This window comes from Nyctibius grandis, chromosome 15, assembly GCF_013368605.1.
Source record: "Nyctibius grandis isolate bNycGra1 chromosome 15, bNycGra1.pri, whole genome shotgun sequence".
NCBI classification, from domain to species: Eukaryota; Metazoa; Chordata; class Aves; order Nyctibiiformes; family Nyctibiidae; genus Nyctibius; species Nyctibius grandis.
This window is the reverse complement of record NC_090672.1, coordinates 91,604-104,984: the sequence shown is the minus strand read 5'-3', so window position 1 is coordinate 104,984 and position 13,381 is coordinate 91,604. Positions and strand designations below refer to the sequence as shown.

The 13,381-nt window shown below is 56.0% G+C and overlaps 2 non-coding genes across 2 annotated transcripts; both read right to left on the bottom strand.

The window, feature by feature from the left end:
- Positions 1–1,733: 1,733 nt before the first annotated feature.
- TRNAS-GCU (transfer RNA serine (anticodon GCU)) lies at positions 1,734–1,815 on the bottom strand. Its single transcript has one exon. It is a non-coding gene; the product is annotated as a tRNA-Ser (tRNA).
- Positions 1,816–12,089: 10,274 nt separating this feature from the next.
- On the bottom strand, positions 12,090–12,171 carry TRNAS-GCU (transfer RNA serine (anticodon GCU)). The gene has a single exon. It is a non-coding gene; the product is annotated as a tRNA-Ser (tRNA).
- Positions 12,172–13,381: the final 1,210 nt, after the last annotated feature.

The window sequence follows — 13,381 nt, the reverse complement described above, 5'->3', positions numbered from 1 at the left end:
GGATGAAGTTGCTAAGCCGCTACCCATCATTTTACGGTTTTAAACTGAAAGAGGGTAGATTTAGATTAGATATTAGGAAGAGATTCTTGACTGTGAGGGTGGTGAGGCACTGGCACTGGTTGCCCAGAGAAGTTGTCGATGCCCCCTCCCTGCCAGTGTTTAAGGCCAGGTTGGATGGGCCTTTGAGCAACCTGGTCTAGTGGAAAGGTGTCCCTGCCTGTGGCAGCGGGGTAGGAACTAGATGATCTTTAAGGTCCTTCCAAGCCAAACCAGTCTGTGATTCTATGATTCTCTGATTCTATACGTGGATTTGTGTGTGTGTGCGCCTCCTGGGAGGCGTGCTCAGCCTCGCTGCTGGCTGGGCCTGGAGGCATGGAGCTGTGGCAGCCTGAGCTCTGCTGGGCTCCTGGGTTCAGCAGCCACTGAACAGAAAGGGATCGTTGTGGGCTGTCCAAACTGCCAAGCACGTCTGTCGATGAGGAAGAGTTCTGCTCTTCCTCTCTTCCCTGGGGCCGGACAGGTGAGATTAAGGTGCTGATGAAGAAGCTGACCTGTCTGCAGCAGGCATCCCCTTTCTCATCTCCCATGGACTCTCCCTCTGGATGCAGACCCAGCCGGGCTGGCAGCGGGGGCAGTGGTCCCCTTCACCTGTCTCACAGACCTTAGGGATACGCGAGGCTGGTGGGGGGGGTCAGCAGCATTCTGAGCTCTGAGCCCCTTGGCCAATCTCCAGTCTCTCCTTCTTGCATCTTGCTTGCACGTTGGTGTGTCCAGGCACACTGCTCACAGGTGCTGCTGACCATGAGCCACGAGGCATCCTTGGAACTGCAAACCTACTGGGAAGCGCGCCCAGAGGAGAGCAGGGAGAGCAAGAGGCCCACGGTCGTGGGCAAGAGAGATGCCGAGGAAATGTCCAGAGGTTGCGAGAGGGAGGAAGGTGTCCAGAGAGGCAGAAAGTGCAAATGCCTGTAAGAGAGGGGAGGTTGTGTGGGCAGGAAGAGGCTCCAGCCACCTCTGTGCCTTTCATAACCACACTGGATCGTCCCTGTCCCTCTGACCCCTGCCAAGTCGCTCCTGACCACCTGGGACAGCGCATCCCTCGGTAGCACGGCCTGCCGCTGGCTACTCCTGTCTCCACAGGGGTCTTCCCTGCAGATCCCTGCTTTGTCACAGAACTGGTTAAGGGCTTGGTGTGTCCAAAATATGAGGGGAGGCTGTGAGAGCTGGGATTCTTCCCATACCTGAAGGAAGGGAATGAAGAGGAAGCCAGAGTCTTCTCAGAAGTACCAAGGAGAGGCAATGGGCACAAATTAAAACACATGAAATTCCATCTCAAGGCGAGAAACCACTTTGTTACCGTGAGGGGGGTTCAAAGAGCAGACCAGGTTGCCCAGAGAGGTTGTGGAGTCTCCATCCCTGGAGATGCTTCTCCTTTGTACAAGTGTGCTTCCTACTCCCAACCACCTTCCTCTGTTTGGAAACTACTTCCAGGATGGTTTGCTCTATCATCTTCCCAGGGATTGCAGACAGGCTGATGGTCCTGTCCTGTGAGTTCCCTCGATCTTCCTTCTTTCCCTTCTTGTTCCTCTTGCCTGTATGGAGACAGAAGAGGCTGAGGTGTGTCCTGAGCCACTTCAAAACCTTGCAAGTTCTTTTCAGGCCACTCTCCTCTCAAAACAAAGGCGCACATCGAGCTGCTCACACTCAGAAGCTCTGACCACTGTTGGGCTGACCGACGAGGATGGGATTCGAACCCACGCGTGCAGAGCACAATGGATTAGCAGTCCATCGCCTTCACCACTCGGCCACCTCGTCAGCATGCTGCAGCTGCTCCTGCCACTGCTGCCGCTGCCACTGCTCCTGATCTTGCTGCTCCAGCTGCTCCTGTCCCTGCTCCAGCTCCTTCTCTTGCTCCTGACGCCTACACCTTTTTATACTGGCACTCCCTCTTGTGGATATGAAAAATTCCTGGGATTCACTTTCTGGGTTCTTAACAAAGACTTTCCTAACAAAGTAGCCACGGCCATCATTGGCTCTCATTAATCCAGCAGTCTGCTGAGTCCCTGCTGCAATCAATGCAGCACAGGGACATTGAACAGAAAGTGTGGACTGCCTTCATGCTTTGTTTTGCGGCTTTCGAGGTGTGTCATTGGATGACGGGGCTCCTTCCACAGGAGCTCTCACCCCAATGTGGCCTTCTCTCCATTGCGACGGGATGTCAGGGGGGAAAGACGAGGCTCTCTCAAACTCAGGAACTATGGAGAAACCCACAGGTTTACCAAGGGAGGAACTCTTTTGGATACTCAGCTGGCTGGGCCTGGAGAAGAGGGGAGAATGAAACACGACTCTCTTGCAAAGCTGATGCCCGATATCTTTAATGAGAAAATCAGAGGAAAATGGAAAAGACGAGCACTTAAGCAATGTATTTTGGAGGCTGAGTAAAGCTCAGAGAAGTGCTGCCGCCTGAAGGAAAACCTCCTTCAGGTTTTCCTGAAGGGATGCTTCTTTTCCAATTCCCCTTCAAGGCTCTGGCAATCGCGTGTCACCTAGACCCATTGCTATGGAAAGAAGGAGGAGGTACTTCATGGGGAGCACAAGGTAAAGCAGAGCAAGATGGGGAAAGAGAGAGGCCTCCTGGGAAGAGACGGGAGGCCAGCGCAGGCCCCTTCCTCCAGGCGGAGCGGTGGGAGCTCGGCTCCTCTGCAGACCATGGCCGCGCTCTCAGGGCTGGCTCCAGGGCTTTCCTCGAGGCTCCTGGTGCTCGACCACGGCAGGCAATGCACGGGCTTCAGCATAAGAGATTGCCCCGTCCCAGAGGCCCGCAGAGCCCACGGCCCAGACCAGACCACCCAAAGCCCCCCAGCCCCAGGAAGCCCCCAGAAGCGATGGGCACACTGCCAGCGCTGAGAGAGCTCCCCACGGCAGCCGACGCGGTGGATCCCACGGCTGTGCTCTGAGGGAAGGAGCTGAGGATTGGGCCGGGCAGCGTCACCGTCACTGGCGAGGGCTGGATCGCGACGCTGGAGTCGGCGCACCGGATGACGCACGGCTCGTTGCAGCTGTTGGCAAGCGGGGCTGGGCCACAGGCGGCTGGCAGGCACGAGTTGTAGCACGACATGTCTGGTTGGAGGGAGGTGACCCTGTGAGACCGGGAGGGAGCAGAGGGCATTAGCTGTGGGGCCCTTACACACGCCCAGCTTGGCTCCTCTGAGAACAAACAGTGCCTTGGGAGCTCAGCGGACAGAGATGTGGGCTGGGGCATGAGTCAAGAAAGCTGTGTCCAGCAGGAAGGGCCACAATGGTGCTCTGCTCTGCTTTTGGCAGAAGACCGCAGTGCACCCTCCACTCCGTTGCCTTTACCTCCCCCCTGCCTGGTCACATCCTGCTGTATCCGAAGACCTCTTCTCTCACCCGCCTGGCACGTCCCACCCACAGGCACCTGCGCTAACTTGGCCAGAGTCACCTGCAAAGCCCCCGTGAAATGCAGGATACCACTTGTTAAACATTCTCCAAGGCGGAAGCAGGGGCATGGCCCAACAGTTGATGGACCTCCAGTGTCTGTAGAGAGGGGGTTTCTGGGCATTTTGGTGGGCCTGGGTTGGGCATTTATTTGTAATTAAAGGGTGATTCGAGAAGGTCCGTCCAAATGCAAGGAAGCTGCCCTGTCCAAGTCAAGCTCCTTCGCAGCCTATATCTCAGCTGGCCTTGCCACTCCCGGGCATGTCCGAGTAAAACGCAACAGGGCTCCTGAAGACAGCAGCCACTATGGAAGAAGACATCTACGGTAGGACTAGCTCTCCTGAGGAAGCTCCTTGTCATGCCAATAATGCAAAAGGAGCATTGCTGAACTGCAGATGGTGGAGAAGTGCCCGGTTGTTGGTTAGAGAGTGCTGGCCGTGCATCCTCAGCCTTGGAAAGAACCATGGCTGGCAAAGAATCCAACCAATGCCCTGTCTGGCATGCTAGACCATCCACCAAGGACAACAGAGACAAAATGCATGCAGCCCACTGCACGAAAACTGTCCTGCCAACCGAGGAGACAAGAGGCAAAATGAACTGAGACTTACCAACTTCACAGAGCAGAGGAAGGCACGAGGAGAGGATAGAGGAGCTGGGAGTCGCTCACACTTTTATAGTGCGGTGCAGAGCCCCAGGGGAGCTGAAAACCGACGCAAACATGAAGCATGTTGAGAAACAGCAATTTTGGCTTCTCAAAGCTCTGCTGGTAGATGAAAGACATGCCTCCTTGGCCTGAAATGCTTGACTCCCTTTTCACCCATCATCAGTAGCACTGAAGTGATTTGACAGCAATTATGTTTCTTCCGCAGACCAACGCTCGTTTGAGGCCTCATTCCAGTTGCTGCTGAAGCCTTGCAGCAGATTCAGGCCATGCGTAGGCGTTGTGCACGTCCTGCCCTTCCTGGGGAACACGGCCAACACTTACTTAGGACTGTGCCTGTGGAGCACGCCTGAAGGCCACTCAGAAGGGTCTCTCTTTGACAGGCTGAGGCCGACCCTGAGCAACACCAGGGCCTGCGGGCTATGGCGTTGCTCAGGGCCTGCGGGCTATGGCGTTACTCAGAGCCCAGCCAAGCCTCTGCAGGATGGCTGTTCTGCTGAGGGGCAGAGAGTGGAGGAGACTCAGATCCCCGGGGTGATTGGAAGGTGATGCTCAAACAAGGCCCTCCTGTGGCCTCGAGAGAAACTCTGTTGTGTGCAGGGGTGGGGACACTGAGGCCGTTGCTGGAGGGTATCAGGCTACTCGGTGGCAGATCGCTGCTCCCCTCGGGCCTCAGTGATGCACATGCTTTCCAGCTATGCAAAGGGAGCCCAGCAGTTCAGCTGTTGTCTTCAGTCAGGAAAGGCCAGAGCCTTTTCTCTGGGAACTGCGCAGCCCTTGCCTTGCCTGCCAGGACCTTAGTCATTACTCTTCTGAGGAGAAGCAATGGCTCAACATGGCCCTGGAAAGTGACGAAGGAGCCTGCTGACTCATGCCTGACAGTGAGCCATCACCAAGTGCACCTGTTTGCTTTGGCACAGTCTTCCCAAACAACTCTCATCATCTTTGCATCATTGCCTGGTGGCTTGTTCAGGTCACTGACCCGGAGGGTCTGGCTTGTTTTCCCTGGCTCGGGGACAGATCGGCACATTCAGGGCCCCTTAATTGCAAGGTGGCACCAGCAGACCACCTTGGAGTCACCTGTGAGTCACCAAAAAGTGCTGAGGCACTATGAGAGGCCTCAGCTCCACCTCGGTGCGAATCATCCATGCACTGGCATCAGGGGCTCTGGGTGAAACGGACTGCGACGTGCAGAGGGCCCTAGGAGCAACCTCATGTCCGCATTCCTACAGAAACGCAGCTTTTTGCACAGTGTTGTCATGGCTGTTAGCATCTTGCCCAACCACTTGGTGACTCCTTGAAGTCCTGTCATGTTCCTTGGTGAAACAGCAGCCAAAGGAGGACAGCACGGACGTGCCCTGACATTCCCACTCCCGGACGTTTCTGGGGCATGGACCAAATCGAGGAAAGTTGCTGCCCCTATGTGTCCAGGGCCTGGGGAGCCTGCTTTTCTGACAGACCGGTGTGACAGACCACCGGAAGGAAGCTGCAGCCACTGAGAGGCACCAGAGCGTGCTCCCTGTGACCCTGCGAGACATAGAGGAGACTGTGCCAGTCTGGACAGGTCTGGGGAGAGCTCAAAGGCCAGGTGTGTGTCCCCAGCCCTGAGAGCTGCCTGGAAAAAGCCTCTGACTGCACATGCTGCTTGGAAAGATGGGCCCGGCTGTCACCCAGGCTGCCGTGCCGTTTGGGAGAAGGGTCTTGGAAGGGGGTTGTTGTCCTCTCCTGAGAAGGATTGATGACTCTGTCTCACTTCTGCCATCGTTTCCAACAGGGCCATGCTCTGGGGCTGTTGTGCCATCCTGCTGGGACAGTCGACCCAGTGCCACAGCTCACAGCAGAAACGTGCTCACCCCTTACAGGCAGAAAGAGGTCCCAGGAGTCAGCCTGGCACCAGGGTGGGAGGTAGCCACCCATGCCTCTTTTCCAGGTGGAACTGGAAGTGCACGGACAAAGCAGCCAGCGAGGCTCCCTCCTGAAATGCTCTGAGGCTCTGTGAGGAACTTGCGGGGCACTCGACCCCCCGCATGTCCTCAACTGAAGGGCAGGGAAGTGGCTGCCTACCTCTTCCAGTTCCCAAAGCCTCGAGAAGTGGCCCTTTGAGACGTGGTGCAGCCCCGCAGAAGAGGAATGGGTTACCCACAGCAGTTTCCACGGGGGAAGCTGCCAGCAGGAACCAGCCCCGAGGGAAACTCCTCGAATGGGGCGAGCTGCCCTATGGCGGCTCTGTTCCCAGCCGGTGCACTAATGGGTGAGGGCTCAAACTACTGATGTGCACCAGCAAGTGCCAAAGGCCACGGTGGGTAAGGAGAGAAGTTGAGTACAGCCTTGCTGCTCCTCCCTCTCTGCTCTCCCTTCCAGCAATTGAGTGGTCGTGCAAAGAGGAGCAGACGCCAGGACAGACACTCTGCTCCTCACGTAGCCTCCTTTGCCACCAGACAGGAGCATGACACAGCCCGTCCCCGCTCCGCTACAGCAGGCAGTGAGTACCATTGTTGGGCTGCTCTCCTCCTTGGCCTGCCATCCTGCCCTGCTGCTGGATGCAGGAAGGGTGGGGAGGCGTTCCTCTACTGCAGGAGGAGCCCGGCATTTGCTGCGCCTGAGCAAAGCTGAGGCAGCGGGAGAAGGCACATGCATCCACCTGCCTCAGCAAGCGTGTGGTAACACCTGGGGGCAGGAGGCGGACAGCACAGGCCCATCCTTGCTCCGCAGGATGCCTTCTGCTTTGAACTGCAGCCACAAGAGGACATGTCCTTCCAGGGCTGGCAAGGCAACGGAAAGTGAAAAGCACCCTCAGCCAAATGCCTATGAGTTTACTCCTCAGCCACTTGGACAACGCTTTGCACCCTTGAGGATGACTACCCACTTTGAGAATGAGAATTTTGAGAATGAGAATTGACAGATTTCCATAGAACAAGACCTTTATTTCCCCTCCCCCTTCCCCTTTTATGCTCCGTTTTGAGGAGGGACCTCAAATGACCGTTGCTTTGAGGAGCCAGCACCCAAAGCATCACTGTGCTCTCATCCAGTAGGGAAATGCAAGCCAGAGCTTTCAGATGAAAGAGACAAGTTCTTCATCTCTTGTCTGTGCTTTACAAGCCTCAGATTGCGGTTTGTTTACGTGCTTCACAAAGAAACTATGTTCCAGGTCTCCTCAGGCACTGGCTCATCATATAAATAGCCTCTGCCACTCCAGGCCCTTCCATCCACAGCGCTTTCCTTGCTCTCCACAGTGAACTTGGTAAGTCTGAACTCACTCCTTCTCTTCCTGCTGGTAGGATTCCCGTCAGGGGGATTGCTTCCCTTCTGTTCTTGGTCCTTCTGATACATTGTCCAGGCTTGAAAATACACTGTGCTTCCCTCTCCTGGGAGGTGAGCCGGTGAGGGAAGAGGGAAGGCTTTGTTCCCTTCTGAGGGGGAGTCAGCTGGGCTCTTTTGTAGCAGTGGCTCTGCTGAAGTCTGAGCGTGGACCACCAGTACCTTCCAGTCACCAAGTCTATCCTCCCCCATCCAGAGCACAGCGACCTGCCTTGGTCACTCTTGGCACGGAAAGGAACTTTCCAGGGGGATCTGGCCCTACCCAGGCACTGTTTGTTCTCAGAGGAGCCAAGCTGGGCATGTGTAAGGGCCCCACAGCTAACGCCCTCTGCTCCCTCCCGGTCTCACAGGGTCACCTCCCTCCAACCAGACATGTCGTGCTACAACTCGTGCCTGCCAGCCGCCTGTGGCCCAGCCCCGCTTGCCAACAGCTGCAACGAGCCGTGCGTCATCCGGTGCGCTGACTCCAGCGTCGCGATCCAGCCCTCGCCAGTGACGGTGACGCTGCCCGGCCCAATCCTCAGCTCCTTCCCTCAGAGCACAGCCGTGGGATCCACCGCGTCGGCTGCCGTGGGGAGCTCTCTCAGCGCTGGCAGTGTGCCCATCGCTTCTGGGGGCTTCCTGGGGCTGGGGGGCTTTGGGTGGTCTGGTCTGGGCCGTGGGCTCTGCGGGCCTCTGGGACGGGGCAATCTCTTATGCTGAAGCCCGTGCATTGCCTGCCGTGGTCGAGCACCAGGAGCCTCGAGGAAAGCCCTGGAGCCAGCCCTGAGAGCGCGGCCATGGTCTGCAGAGGAGCCGAGCTCCCACCGCTCTGCCTGGAGGAAGGGGCCTGCGCTGGCCTCCCGTCTCTTCCCAGGAGGCCTCTCTCTTTCCCCATCTTGCTCTGCTTTACCTTGTGCTCCCCATGAAGTACCTCCTCCTTCTTTCCATAGCAATGGGTCTAGGTGACACGCGATTGCCAGAGCCTTGAAGGGGAATTGGAAAAGAAGCATCCCTTCAGGAAAACCTGAAGGAGGTTTTCCTTCAGGCGGCAGCACTTCTCTGAGCTTTACTCAGCCTCCAAAATACATTGCTTAAGTGCTCGTCTTTTCCATTTTCCTCTGATTTTCTCATTAAAGATATCGGGCATCAGCTTTGCAAGAGAGTCGTGTTTCATTCTCCCTTCTTCTCCAGGCCCAGCCAGCTGAGTATCCAAAAGAGTTCCTCCCTTGGTAAACCTGTGGGTTTCTCCATAGTTCCTGGGTTGGAGAGAGCCTCGTCTTTCCCCCCTGACATCCCGTCGCAATGGAGACAAGGCCACATTGGGGTGAGAGCTCCTGTGGAAGGAGCCCCATCACTCATCGGCACACCTTGAGAGCTGCAAAACAAAGTATGAAGGTTTCATAGAGTCTCCCTGGTTGATAGACACCTCAAAAGATCATCTGGTCCAACCTTTTGTGGGAAAGGAGCCTAGATGAGATTATGTAGCACCCTGTCCCATTGCATCTTGAAAACCTCCCGTCATGGGTCTCTATCACGTCCCTGGGGAGGTTGTTGCAGTGAATGATTGTTCTCACTGTAAAAAATGTCTTTCTTATAGCAAGGTGAAACCTCTCCCAGTTGTTCCCTGTCCCTTCCATGTGGCTCTTTGTTAAGAGAGAGTCTCCGTCCTCTTGTAGCATCCTTTAAGTACTGGAAAACTGTGGTGAGTTCAGGGGAAGAGCATCACAGGACAGCACGACACTCAGTATGGGTTATTTTGAGAGAGGAACCAGAGGTGGGGGAAGGGAGGTTTCAGGGTGGTACTGGGAGGAAGAACCGTGATAAAACTAGAGGGAAGATGGGATAACATGGCTGTCACTCAAGAATTGGTTGCTGTTTGGCATGCTTGCCTGGCCATGCTCTGCTTCTGATCAGTGCAGCCTGTCCTGTCTTCTTCTTAAGTTCTATTCCTAACTGTTTTCCCTGGCGAGGGGCTCTCTGTTCTGTGTGTATGTGTGTGTCTGGAAGTCCAGGGGCCAGCAACCGGAGTCAGACCCAGGTCGCCGTGGTTCCTGTCTCAGTGGTGCCGGTCACTGGAGTGGGACCAGAGGTCATTGGCACCGTTTGTCTGGGAGCGCTGGCACCGAGACAGACCAGGGCCAGCCGAAATAATTTTCCAGCAAGTGGAGCATGTGAGGGCATGCAAGTCAGCGTGTGATTGCTCTCGAGTATCAAGCCAGATGACGCAGTGTAAAGCGCCTTGGGAGCCACGTAGGGGTGTGTGTCTGTAAAAAGGAGGAGGCTAGCGGAGGCACCAGAGGGTCCTGGCCAGCTGCCAGAGACACCTTAGGGCCTGTTTCTGTCTGTGTGCGACTCTCGAGGGGCGAGAGAACTGGCTACCAGAAGGACCAGGGTGTCCACACAATCACAGAATCACAGAAAGGTTAGGGTCGGAAGGGACCTCTGGAGATCGTCTAGCCCAACCCCGTGCCAAAGCAGTTTCCCCTAGAGCTTGTTGCACAGGGTTGTATCCAGGCGGGTCTTGAATATCTCCAGAGAAGGAGACTCCACAGCCTCCCTGGGCATCCTGTTCCAGTGCTCTGTCACCCTCAAAGTAAAGGCCAACTGGAGCCAGGGACCAGCTACAGGGTAGACGGGGTGTCTCAGTCCAGCTGGTGGAGGGATCCACGTTGTACACGTGTGTAATATTTTTCCGCCTCACAGACCTTCATTATCATCAGCCAGAAAGGGGACCTGGACGAGGCCCTCAGTGCCCTTTGCTGAGGGCCGAGTGTTTCTGCCTGGGTTGATCGGTGTGGTCGGCCATGCATATGTGGTGTGGGCTGAAGAACCACCCACTTTAGAAGAAGATCGGGTTCGAGACCAGCTAAGGAACCTTCAGTGCACAAGTCCATGGGACATGATGAGGTGCATCCGCGGGTCCTGAGGGAACGGGCGGATGAAGTTGCTAAGCCGCTACCCATCATTTTACGGTTTTAAACTGAAAGAGGGTAGATTTAGATTAGATATTAGGAAGAGATTCTTGACTGTGAGGGTGGTGAGGCACTGGCACTGGTTGCCCAGAGAAGTTGTCGATGCCCCCTCCCTGCCAGTGTTTAAGGCCAGGTTGGATGGGCCTTTGAGCAACCTGGTCTAGTGGAAAGGTGTCCCTGCCTGTGGCAGCAGGGTAGGAACTAGATGCTCTTTAAGGTCCCTTCCAAGCCAAACCATTCTGTGATTCTATGATTCTCTGATTCTATACGTGGATTTGTGTGTGTGTGCGCCGCCTGGGAGGCGTGCTCAGCCTCGCTGCTGGCTGGGCCTGGAGGCACGGAGCTGTGGCAGCCTGAGCTCTGCTGGGCTCCTGGGTTCAGCAGCCACTGAACAGAAAGGGATCGTTGTGGGCTGTCCAAACTGCCAAGCACGTCTGTCGATGAGGAAGAGTTCTGCTCTTCTTCTCTTCCCTGGGGCCGGACAGGTGAGATTAAGGTGCTGATGAAGAAGCTGACCTGTCTGCAGCAGGCATCCCCTTTCTCATCTCCCATGGACTCTCCCTCTGGATGCAGACCCAGCCGGGCTGGCAGCGGGGGCAGTGGTCCCCTTCACCTGTCTCACAGACCTTAGGGATACGCGAGGCTGGTGGGGGGGGTCAGCAGCATTCTGAGCTCTGAGCCCCTTGGCCAATCTCCAGTCTCTCCTTCTTGCATCTTGCTTGCACGTTGGTGTGTCCAGGCACACTGCTCACAGGTGCTGCTGACCATGAGCCACGAGGCATCCTTGGAACTGCAAACCTACTGGGAAGCGCGCCCAGAGGAGAGCAGGGAGAGCAAGAGGCCCACGGTCGTGGGCAAGAGAGATGCCGAGGAAATGTCCAGAGGTTGCGAGAGGGAGGAAGGTGTCCAGAGAGGCAGAAAGTGCAAATGCCTGTAAGAGAGGGGAGGTTGTGTGGGCAGGAAGAGGCTCCAGCCACCTCTGTGCCTTTCATAACCACACTGGATCGTCCCTGTCCCTCTGACCCTGCCAAGTCGCTCCTGACCACCTGGGACAGCGCATCCCTCGGTAGCACGGCCTGCCGCTGGCTACTCCTGTCTCCACAGGGGTCTTCCCTGCAGATCCCTGCTTTGTCACAGAACTGGTTAAGGGCTTGGTGTGTCCAAAATATGAGGGGAGGCTGTGAGAGCTGGGATTCTTCCCATACCTGAAGGAAGGGAATGAAGAGGAAGCCAGAGTCTTCTCAGAAGTACCAAGGAGAGGCAATGGGCACAAATTAAAACACATGAAATTCCATCTCAAGGCGAGAAACCACTTTGTTACCGTGAGGGGGGTTCAAAGAGCAGACCAGGTTGCCCAGAGAGGTTGTGGAGTCTCCATCCCTGGAGATGCTTCTCCTTCGTACAAGTGTGCTTCCTACTCCCAACCACCTTCCTCTGTTTGGAAACTACTTCCAGGATGGTTTGCTCTATCATCTTCCCAGGGATTGCAGACAGGCTGATGGTCCTGTCCTGTGAGTTCCCTCGATCTTCCTTCTTTCCCTTCTTGTTCCTCTTGCCTGTATGGAGACAGAAGAGGCTGAGGTGTGTCCTGAGCCACTTCAAAACCTTGCAAGTTCTTTTCAGGCCACTCTCCTCTCAAAACAAAGGCGCACATCGAGCTGCTCACACTCAGAAGCTCTGACCACTGTTGGGCTGACCGACGAGGATGGGATTCGAACCCACGCGTGCAGAGCACAATGGATTAGCAGTCCATCGCCTTCACCACTCGGCCACCTCGTCAGCATGCTGCAGCTGCTCCTGCCACTGCTGCCGCTGCCACTGCTCCTGATCTTGCTGCTCCAGCTGCTCCTGTCCCTGCTCCAGCTCCTTCTCTTGCTCCTGACGCCTACACCTTTTTATACTGGCACTCCCTCTTGTGGATATGAAAAATTCCTGGGATTCACTTTCTGGGTTCTTAACAAAGACTTTCCTAACAAAGTAGCCACGGCCATCATTGGCTCTCATTAATCCAGCAGTCTGCTGAGTCCCTGCTGCAATCAATGCAGCACAGGGACATTGAACAGAAAGTGTGGACTGCCTTCATGCTTTGTTTTGCGGCTTTCGAGGTGTGTCATTGGATGACGGGGCTCCTTCCACAGGAGCTCTCACCCCAATGTGGCCTTGTCTCCATTGCGACGGGATGTCAGGGGGGAAAGACGAGGCTCTCTCAAACTCAGGAACTATGGAGAAACCCACAGGTTTACCAAGGGAGGAACTCTTTTGGATACTCAGCTGGCTGGGCCTGGAGAAGAGGGGAGAATGAAACACGACTCTCTTGCAAAGCTGATGCCCGATATCTTTAATGAGAAAATCAGAGGAAAATGGAAAAGACGAGCACTTAAGCAATGTATTTTGGAGGCTGAGTAAAGCTCAGAGAAGTGCTGCCGCCTGAAGGAAAACCTCCTTCAGGTTTTCCTGAAGGGATGCTTCTTTTCCAATTCCCCTTCAAGGCTCTGGCAATCGCGTGTCACCTAGACCCATTGCTATGGAAAGAAGGAGGAGGTACTTCATGGGGAGCACAAGGTAAAGCAGAGCAAGGTGGGGAAAGAGAGAGGCCTCCTGGGAAGAGACGGGAGGCCAGCGCAGGCCCCTTCCTCCAGGCGGAGCGGTGGGAGCTCGGCTCCTCTGCAGACCATGGCCGCGCTCTCAGGCTGGCTCCAGGGCTTTCCTCGAGGCTCCTGGTGCTCGACCACGGCAGGCAATGCACGGGCTTCAGCATAAGAGATTGCCCCGTCCCAGAGGCCCGCAGAGCCCACGGCCCAGACCAGACCACCCAAAGCCCCCCAGCCCCAGGAAGCCCCCAGAAGCGATGGGCACACTGCCAGCGCTGAGAGAGCTCCCCACGGCAGCCGACGCGGTGGATCCCACGGCTGTGCTCTGAGGGAAGGAGCTGAGGATTGGGCCGGGCAGCGTCACCGTCACTGGCGAGGGCTGGATCGCGACGCTGGAG